The sequence below is a fragment of the Haliaeetus albicilla genome, chromosome 9, assembly GCF_947461875.1.
Source record: "Haliaeetus albicilla chromosome 9, bHalAlb1.1, whole genome shotgun sequence".
Taxonomy (NCBI): Eukaryota; Metazoa; Chordata; class Aves; order Accipitriformes; family Accipitridae; genus Haliaeetus; species Haliaeetus albicilla.
Window position 1 is genome coordinate 16,371,680 of NC_091491.1, and position 11,070 is coordinate 16,382,749.

Consider the following 11,070-nt stretch of genomic DNA (forward strand, 5'->3'; position numbering starts at 1 on the left):
AACACAGCAGTGGATCCACAGGCTTAGGGAAAGTATGACCAAGACGTGGGCACAAGAGGGATTTTTTACCATTGCCACATTTTAGATCACTGGGGATATATGGCAGGAACTTCTGATATTTCCACCGTAAGCACCACTGAGGCCGTTCCACACACCTCCTCATCCTCTGTTGTTACGCTGCCAGTGCCATCAAGGCAGCCCCTTGCCTGCTTCTGTGACCTTTTGGGTAACTGATAGAACCTCTCCTTTTTCCCCACTTGTCCCTCTTTCTGTTCACCTAGAGTTGCCCATGTTAAACTAATTGAGGAATTCCACGTGTGTCTTTCTGTTCCTTGTCCTCTTTGTGTATCCTCCCAGCTTTCCAGCCCAACTCAAAATGAGTGCATACAAAATACAGGAATTTGGGTCTTGACTCCAAATACACACTTAGTAAATACACATTGGTCCTCATCAAGCTGTATAGCTCACTCTCCACCTGACACGGTTTTCACACACCCCACGTACAGCCCCTGTGCACTCACTCAGTCCATCCCCCATATTAACATACAACACCCCATCTCCCTTTTGACCTCCCAGCAAACCCTCAATATGCCATCTCTGGACCGTAACTCCTTGCACACCTTCAATCCCTAACCTGACTTCATTTCATGGCACAGCATCTTCGTTCTCACTCTCAGCCTACGTGTATATTGCCTGTAAAATGCCCAATTCCTTCTTCAGCTTGCTGCCAGAAACACCTTATGTGCTGAACCAAGCCAACAAACCAAAATAACATCCAAGCGATTTCCCATCAAGTACACACTCTTACATACACCCTGTATCACATCCTCTGCCAAACTCCAAACACAGAGCATCCTGAACACTCTCATCTCGACTCCTCTCAACTATATCTCACACTGCTCTGGCTGTTATGCAAGGAACTTACTTGACATCCGACAACATCCAAGGAGTTTTACTAGTCTTACCTAATTTCTGGTATATATTCCTTCAGGGTATCGTGCATGAGCTGTATTCAGCAGTTACCATCCGTACTGTTCTGGGACCAAACCTCAATATCCCCATGCACAGTGCTGACCTGCGCTATTCTTACATTCCCTGATAGAGCTAAAGAAGTAAGTTTGGATTCCATCTAAGAACAACTGCAATCCTAGCAGGACAGAGAATATAAACTCTCTAGAACTGCAAGTAAATCCTACTCTTGAGAATTCTGGTAATAATTGAATAATCAAATACAAATTTGCAAGAGTAGCAAGACTGACTAGGTCATACCCTTTTGACCAGAGGAAGCCCACAGTGCTTTTTTTCCCACTATTGCTGGCTGATCTGCTGAATTTGACTTTTATTCTCATCAGACCCTTGATTTGAGCGTCTATGTTTCTAATAGTGCAGTCCAAGAAGCAGAAAGAATTTTTCCTACCTTTGTTGATTGTTTCTTCTAGTCTATCAGCATTGCTGTTCTGGAGATTGAGTCCTGCTATCCAAACAGATTGGGTTAGGCCCTCAGCTGTTTGTGATCATGAGGACAAATAGAGTGGTAAGACTAAATATTAGGGTCTTGAGTGAACCAACAGGCTCTGCAACCTCTTCCCCCTGTCCTCAGGGGTTTAGCTACCTGCCTGTGCGTCAGGCCAGTTCTGATGTGGTGCAGTTGTGTGACCTTGGATCAGGCTGCTGAGAAATAGCCAAGCTGTGAGAAGTTTCATCTGGGCCCTCTCTGCTTTGCCTTAGGAGCTGCCTTTAAGCACAAGACCTTGCTCTTTCCTGAACTGTACTGCCTCTGACCTCCTGCTTTGACCTCTGACCTGCCTCATTGCTGTGGATGTCTGGCAATCACTGGGCTCACCCCTGTTACTGCCGCTTGATCTGCACTGCTCTTCTTGTTCAGGTACTGCGGGACTGTGTTTCTTGTCGGTGACAATATTGCCCCTGCCTGCCTTGCTGTCACCTTCCTGGCTCACCTTCCCCTCTGTGGTAGCCACTTTTGCTGCTCTCTGATACTAAAAGCCTTGTGGTATAAGTGTTCTCATTGCTAATCTACCTCTCCAGCCAGTGGTATGTGCTTAATATTGAACAAGCTTAATATTGAACACTCAATAAACTATTCCATATGTCAGTGGAAGTAACCTTCAGTAGCCATCCCCTTTCCTCTGCTGGGAAAGTGGCAGGAAGAAGGGCTTAACGTGTAAGTCCTCTCATGTGTCTAACTGCTATGGCTTTATTTCTACTTCCATGCTGTGTCTTTCACCTCCCTTAACCTGTCTGCCTTGGGAGATTATTTTAAGAGACCTGTGTAGGAAGCAAAGACTCTACTTCACATTGGTGAAGAACAACTAGTATTTCTGGAGGTCTAGAAGGGGGAGGGGAGAGTACAAAAGAGGACAGATGGGACATTTATTTAGAAAACTTAATGTAAATAGTACTTAAAAAAAGGGGGCAGGGGGGCAAAAAGTTTTTTTATGTGTTTTCCTTGTGCCTGAAAATCAGTTTGATGTTTCAAACCTGGCGCTGTTTCAACATACCAAATTCCTTGGTGTTGGACAGCAAAAAAGTTCCTTCTCTTCACTCTGGAGGTTACAGACTTACATGTACATTAACTCTGCAATCACAGACCTATTCCTGCCCTTCAGTAGAGCTGTCTGTCTGACTGACCCTCAGATGGCTGTGGTCATGGATCGATTCAGTCACTTGCAGTCTGAGCTTGCGTGCTAATCTGTTGATTTGCATCCCTCTATCTTTTCAGTGGAAAATGAATCTGAATAAGGGTAGAATAGGGATGTTAGTTAATTTTCCAGTTCCTGTCAACATTCTGCCCATGGGTGCATTTGGGAAGAACTAGACATTTCATTTAGATTAGGTTAGAATACAGCCTATGAACTCTGCCAAACACAAATATCTGCACTAATGTCCTAAGTCCTTGGGTGATGGTTTTCTTTACTACTGCACCTAAACAGAATAACCATTTCGATCTCAATGGATGGTTCTTTGTAAATGTATTATATAGAACATGAGGTGATGTCGTGGTTTAACCAGCTGAAACCAGGACAGGTGATGAAGGAGCTTTCTGTGTCAAGAGATCCTTCTGTTGTGGAAGTGGTGCATCCTGAAGTGTGTAATTCCTACAGTGCTGCATCTTTAAGGGAAAGTTATCAACTGAGAAGAAAAAAAAATACTGTTCACCACATATACTGCCTCTGAAAGCTTGGACATGAAGAAACTGGTTGGTTTTTGTTGTTGTTTTGTTATGGGGTTTGTTTGGTTTTTTTCCCTTGGGCAAACAGAAGACAAATTCCAATGGCAAACTTGCTTCTAATTGCTTGCTTGTTTGACTTGACCTATGTTTCCTTCTGTGTCATTACATTTTGAATATCATGAAAAGAGGGGCAGGATAAGACTGGAGTGATTGTAACAGTTCTAACAGTCAGACATGCTTGTGTCTTCTGGGCCGATGTTATTAATAAATTAACAAATAAAATCAAACACTAATAAATATGAAATCACAGTAACTACAGAAGAAAGGAACAACAACAAATGTCCCTACAGCTTCTAAGAAAGACAAAGACTGAATTTTGCCAGAAAGCAATCAGAAGGAACTGAAGATTGTTAGCATTACTCTGCAATGCCTGTGGGCCTTTCTGTTAAGTGATCCATGGCTACCTGCTCACCCTTGTTACCATCCCAACCAGACACAGCTGCAGGGACCTCTCCTGCAATGCAAGCTGCATCAATTAACTTGTCTGTGTCTGTTTTATTTTTAATTCTCCCTGCATTTTGTCTCATCGGATTGTCCTTTTAGTTTTGTAACCCCCAGACATCTGGGGGGGGGGGTCTAACTGTGACATGCCTTCAGAATCCTGGTAAAACAGAGCATACCGGCACCCCCCAGTCCATTGGTTTTGCCTCATTTTATAATAATGAATGAACTGTAGACTTTCCCATTTTAACAATTTTTTCCCTCTGTGTTCAAAAGTATTCTCATATGTTATTCCAGAGTGGCCACGTTTTCTAAAAGGTATTCCAGTTGCTTACTAATCTCATATCAGTATCTATCTCTCTCTGAGAATGGTTATCTTTGACTTGAGAAGTTCATGCCTATAATGCCACATCTAGGGACATCTGCTTTTTACAGATCATAGGAGTGGCTGTGATGGTCCTTTCATTCAAGTACACATTCACAGATGAAGAAGCCAATTCCTGCTTTTTTATTTGGGTCTGTTTTTGCAAGTAGCCTTTTGGAGGGAGGAAGCATCTACATTATCAAGCTTGGGACCTGGAGTAGTGCAATACAATTTGTATCTTTACTGATGCAGAGGAATTCCCTGTTCTGAGCCAGGAGGCTTCTTACAATTGAAATACACAGTGCTGTACAAACAGTTTTATAACAATGCTTGTTAGGTCCACCAGTTCTTGCAACTGTGTGGGGGTTTTTGTTTGGTTGGTTGTTTTGGTTTGGTTTTTTAACTATCTGCTGCTTTTCAGAAACACCCAGAAAATAAACAAGAGTCTGCTTCTGGTTTGGATTTGGAAGGACTTGAGAATGAATATTCCCCAACAATTTTTAGGTCCCTGGGATCTCAGTACAAAAACCACCCACTAAGTCACTATTGTTATGGCTTTCACTTATTGTTCTCTACAAGCCAGTCACCCACAATTCACTTAACTTCATTTGAGTGATATGTTTAAAGGGAATTTTCATAGGCTGGATTTGTAGGACATGTTCCCCAGCATTTATTATTCAGCACAGCTTTCTCCTTTAGTTTTCCCAGCACTTCACCAATGTGAAACAGGCTAGTGGGTGTAGCTGCAATAGCTTTTCTCCAGCTGTGGGAGCATGCCTGGCCTAATAATTGTTCTATTTGAATCGGCATCAAGTACAGTCATGCATTTTGCATATCATATTTGATCTTTGGTAATCAAGTTCCTCCTGTTGTTATTAAATTGTGTAGGTATAAGGAGAAGTCATGGGGTACATCTGTAACTTCTGTCAGATGAGATGGATTCCTCCTTTTTTCCAGAACTGGACCTGAGAGCTTTTACAGATGCTAGACATGTTCTATGTTGATCAACTTTATATTTACAAAAGCACTCTCTTCCATTATTTTTTCCTTGTAGTGGTATTTACATGAACTGTATCAGTAGACTTTATATTGTGGCTAATGTAAAAAATCTGTTTACCTTACCTTTCAAAAGTGTCACAAAACAGATTCCCAACATGCATGTTAGAAGCAGACAGGTATTGGTAGAGCTCACAGCAGTCCATCTCCTCACTGAAGCAGTTTCTTTTTTTGCTGGTGTTGCCAAAGAAATTAAAGTTCTTCCAGACTTCCCCCTGCCCCCCTCCTCCCTGGATATAGTATCACAAATCCAAAATCAACTGTTGCTCATTTAGGCTGGGGGTTCTTGTTGTTTTCTGTGAGTACCGGGAAAATCTCAGGTTCTCTGTCAATTCAAATGAAGTACCACTTTACTCCTGATCTAGCTCTTACACGTGCTAGCCAGCTCAGGATAATGACTTTTTCCAAATCACATAGTAAGAGCTCAGAATTAATTTGGACAGTTTATTAAATTGTAATGGTTGGGGAGGGTGTGTGTGTGTGTGTGTGAGCAAATTCTGCATTTGCATAAGAGCTGGCCATTGAATTTTGCTTCCAGGAGCGTTGTTCCCTTCCTCTTTGGTCATCTTCCCAACTGCCCACTGAGCTGTGAGATTGAGAAGTACCACAGAAGCTCATGCAGGGAGTCCCTCTTTCAAAAAATAGATTGTTTTTAGCTTGGTGGTTTGTATTATTATTTAAGAAGGGATATTCTGACCTCTCTGCTTTGGGTCTTAGTTGTAAGTGGGATAGAAAAACTGCTGGAAAGCACTGGCCTTACTTGTTTCCTTGACTGCCTTGTTCCCCATCCAGGCAAATAAGTATTACTGTGACTTCCTAAAGGTGACTTCTTAGATCCATATGTCCTCTGTGCAGCTTTTCTTTGCCCAAAGCATTTCTGGTGTTCTGTAATGAAAAATCTTCTGCCTGATGACAGATAGACTATTAATCCCCTTGCTGCTTTTTCTTGTTTTGAAGCTGGAAGACTACAACTGCCTTTTTCAATAGATACTTTGTAGTTACTCCCCTGACAAAGACTTTATCTTCACTCTGAGGTCTTCTGACAGGCTTTTTTGAGAAACCACTACAGACTGATTATTTTACTATATCAGACAAAGAATATAAAGTTCTCTTTTTTTTTTTTAAACAATGTAGTATCAGTATTTGATAGTTGATTAAAATATGCAATTCAGAGAATATCTTACTGAGACAATCTCATGTTGTACAGCATGTCTGACATGATCACAGCAGTCACTTCTGGCTTTAGTATGTACAAATCCAGTTTCAGCTTTGTATCTTGTCTGAGGTCTGCTTATTTTTGTGACTCCCCAGCTCATCTGGTGTGAGTTGTGGGTCAGTTCAGCACCTGGGCTTCCAGGAGCGCAGGAGTTCTGTCAGAACAGGATTCTCATTTCAGTTAGGTTTGGCACAGCACAAAGCAAGTAGAGAAGATCTGGGATTAGCACTAAATATTCAAACTGATTCTGAGCCAAACTGCTAATGTAGAAATACTGGTTCAGCTCTGCACTTATTCCAGTTTAATTTGGCTTTAATGAGAAAGCTACTGTACCTACTTTTCTGGGAACAAGAATCTACCTCTTATACACCTGAGTTACCCCTCTGACTTAATAAATCAACCAACATTGATGACCTTGGGCTGTTTCTTACAGGAATACAAAATTATGATGGAACTGTTTTTTATTGACTACTTCTGTGTATTTTTACATACACAAATTACTATTTGACTGAACATGGAAAAATTGAATAGCAGGAGATTCTTTTCTCATGGTTTAAAGTCCTCTTATAACTGGATTTGGCCTCAAAACACTTTCTCCTCTTTCACTGAATTGTATTGTGGGGGCTTCTTGAGAAACTGCCTGGAGAATTTTTGCTTTCTGTTGCATCTCTGAGACAATCTCTCAATTCTAACAATATAGGACTGTAAGAATGACTGTGTCAGAACTACGTCCAGTATCCCGCTTCCAAAAGTGGGCAATGACAAATATACAGGGAACACTAATAATATTGTAAGCATATAGTGTTATTTTCCTGGCATAGTCTCCCAGCTTCCAGCAATTTGTGTCTTGGGGACCTCTGAAGGCAGCAGTGATGCTTTTGCATTTTATAGTCTCAGATAGATTTATCCTGCATTGGTTTGTCCAGGTGCTTTCCGAACCCTTTTGGCAACCAGGGCACCCTGTGGTAAGTAGTTCCATAGTTCAGCTGTGTGGTATGGAGAAGTACCTCTTTCTTTGTAACAGATCATCCATCTGCCTGTTACAGCTGAAGCCTGTAATGCTTGTGTTGGAGTAGCTGGTGAATGATCAATCCCCAGACACCCCTTTCATGCCACTGCTGATTCTGCAGGTGTCCATCATTCCACCTCAGCTGTCCCTTTTCCAGGCTGAGGACTACCCATTTGCAGCTTTTATAGAAGTCACTTTGTATGCTGAATCAACTCTGTTCTTTTCTCTCTCTGTCTTTCTGGGTGTATATGCACTAGAGAATATATAAAATCATACATGTGTATCTCATTTTCAAGAGTGGGGCACAAAGTGTAATGGAAGACCAGAACTGCACACAGTATTAGAGATGCAGATTTACCATATTCTGTGGCATAATGTGTTTTCTGTTTTGTTCTCTTTTGTAATCATTACTAATATTCAGTTTGCTCTTTGACTCCTATTGAAAACTGAGCTGGTGTTTTTGCAAGAGGCATTATAAACTTCTTCCTCTTGGTACAGACAGTTCAAGGGTCCAATATGTATGTATTCTTGGGATTGTTTTTCCCCAGTGTATCACTTGACACCTACTTGAATTTCATCTCTCTCTGAGCTCTGCAAGGTCCTTCGGTGATTCTTCATTGATTCTTCAGTCAAGCATCGTAACTGTTGTTAACCAAATCACTTGGTCTCAGCAGAATTTGCACCTTACTAAGCCCTGTTCCAGATCTTTCACAGTTGTGATGAGCAGAAGAGGTCCCAACTCAAGGAACGGAAGATGTCCCAGCTCAAAAGTCCTGTGGGATTTGCTGGTAAAATTGTTTCACTGTGAAAACTTACTTTTCACTCTTTATTTCCTAAACAACTGTTCATTCATGACAGCACCTTCCTTTTAATCTAATGACAACTTAGTTTCAAGAGCTTCTAATAAGGGACATTCTCAAAGGCCTCTGGAAATCCTAGTAATTATATGAACTGAATCTCCCTTGCGTATGTTTGACTTCATTAAATAAAGCCATGAGATCTGCATGGCATGAATTTCTGTACAAAACCTGTGTCAACTCCTCCCCAGTATGTCCTATTTATTTACTGGGTTTTGGTTGCATGTGGGTTTTGGGCCTTTTTTTTTTTTTTTTTTTTTGCTATTTTGCTTCATAATTCATATTGGACTTACAGGCTTGTAATTTTCTTAAATCCCTTAGTGCCTGCCTTAAAAATTGGCGTTGCAATAGCCAACCGCCATCTGAGTTTTTAGCAAGAGACTTGATATTTAAACTAGTTCATTGCTGATTTAATTATCTTGTAACACTGAGGTGAAAACAGTTTGGTCCTGGAGACTTGTTAGTGTTAATGATTTGTTTTATAACTTAATCTTCTACTCTTCAGGGTGAAACTGAACCTCCAATGTATCCCTTCAACAAACAAAAACCAGGGTTTTTGGTACAGAAATCTTCAAGTTCCTTTGCACTGAATTCAGATGTAAAACAAAACAAAAGATTTTTTTTTTTTCTGCAATGGTTGTATAGTCTCTTGAGTAATCCCTTTAATCTTGATTTGTCTCATTGCCAGATTATCTGGCATGCTTCCTTTTCCTCATGTATTTGAAAAAGAATTTACTAGTTTTCATACTTCTAGCAAGTTGTTCCTAAAAGTATTTTTTGGCCTCTTCACTCTGTTTTTTACATGTAACCTGCAACAGTTTATGATTCTGTTTTCCTCTATACTCCTCTATTGGGCAGAATTTCAACTATCTGAAGAATGCCTTTTTGCTTCTAGTAACTCCCATTGCCATGCTGTTGAGGCATGCCTACTTTCTCTTCCAGGATGGGGTCTTTTTGAAACCCCTCTGTTCCCAGAATGCAGATTTCTAACCTTTTTTGCATGTGACCCATGTTCTGAAGAGTGGTCATTTTAATTTCTGAAGTTCCAGAATTGCTCTTCACATTTCTTTTTAACTAAGAAGCTATTGTAGCCAGGCTGAATGATACTTGACCGACCTGCAGCATACATGTATTTCTCACTGAGGGACAGTGGAGGCTTTTGTTTCAAACATCTCCTGTTGTCTGTTTCCTGCTTGGGCTATTTCATGGTCAGGGAGAACCTACGCTTCCCGGGTTTTGACTGAGCCTCACTGGGGAGTGTCAAGTGCCTATTCAGCTGCTGCAGTGGAGCAGCTATCTCACAGATAGGCAGGAATGCAGTTAACATCTTGCAGTTACTCTGGCTGGGGGCTGAAACAGTCTCATACTAGGTAGGGTGTGGGCTGAGGTACTCAATGCCTTCCTTGTCCTGGTCTTCACTGACGAGAATTCCCCAGGCCTTTTTGCCTGCAGGCAGGGTTCAAGGAGAGGGGCTACCAGTAGTAGAGAATGATTCAGTCAGCAGTTACTGAGGTTTGACACATACAGTCTGGGGGACCAGACAGGATGACCCAATTGTGCCAAGAGAGCTGGCAGGTGTCATAGTGATGCTACTATCACCTTTGAAAGGTTATGGAGATCAGGGGAGATCCCTGCTGACTGGGGAAAGGTTAGGGTTACACCCATCTGCAAAAAGTGGGGAGGATGATCTGGGGGACTGTAAGGCAGTCCTCAATTTGGTGTCTGAAGAAAACCACGGAGCAAATCTTCTTGGATGCCTTTGCTGGGCCCATGAAGGAGAAGGTGATTAGGAATAGCCAGCATAGATTAATCAAGGGTAAATCATGTGAGACCAACCTCAGTGCCTTCTAGTGATGAGATGACTAGCTCTGTGGAGGAGGGAAGAGCAGTGGATGTCATCTACCTTGACTGGGGCAAGGTTTTTGACAGGATCTCTTACTGTACAGTTGTATCCAGGTTGGGACATCACAGTGTGGAGGGATAGCATGATGGTGAGGGGCTGGAGGCACTTGCCCCAGGAGGAGAGGCTGAGGGCCTGGCCTTTATCTTTGTTTCCCTATGAGGCCAGTTAAGCACTGAAACAGGGACTGGGAAAGGTGTGCCAGTCCCTGTCCTTGCAGACTTTTAAGATCCAACTGACAAAGCCCTGAGAAAACTGGTATGAAGTCAGTGTTGACTCTGTTCTGAGTAGGAGGCTGGACTGGAGCCTGAGGGCCCTTCCAAGATGAACTATTATGTGACAGCTTGTATATGCTATGTAATCCAAGAATTTCCATTCTTGGAGCTTCTTCTTCAGACTTGTGATGTCTACAGGGCCATGCTTGTGTTCCTTCTTTGTGCTTAGTATATGGACATGTAAGGCGATACTCACCTAGCGCTATTTCAGTTCTTTTCAACTGACTGGTTATTTCGTGGTGGTCAGCATCTGAGGTGGGCTACAGGGGCAACAATTAAATTGTGGTATACAGATGGCTGTGTTTGCAAGCCAGAGAACTGCCTGGGAACTGATGATATCAGATCTCTGGATTGCGGATACACTGCAGCTAGGTCACTTGGTCTGTGCAATGTGTATTCCCCGGACACCCTAATCTGCTCCGTTTTTACAGAGTCTTTATTTTCTTCATCCTTATCAAAGTGTGCTGTGACAAGAGCCAGACTGCCTGTTAGTATAAGGAGGCAGAGAATCAGTGTATCACAAGAACAGCGTTTTCGTAACAAATGCTTCCAGCGCTTGGAGGAAAGAGAGGGCAGCTGATCTTGGGAGTTACTTTGCCTTGCCGTCTCCGCTTCCGAAATGCAGGTTTTCCAAAGTCCCAGCGGCTTTTCCAAAGCCAAAACGGTATCTCCACAAAACAGGACCCAGAGTCCGGGAAGAGT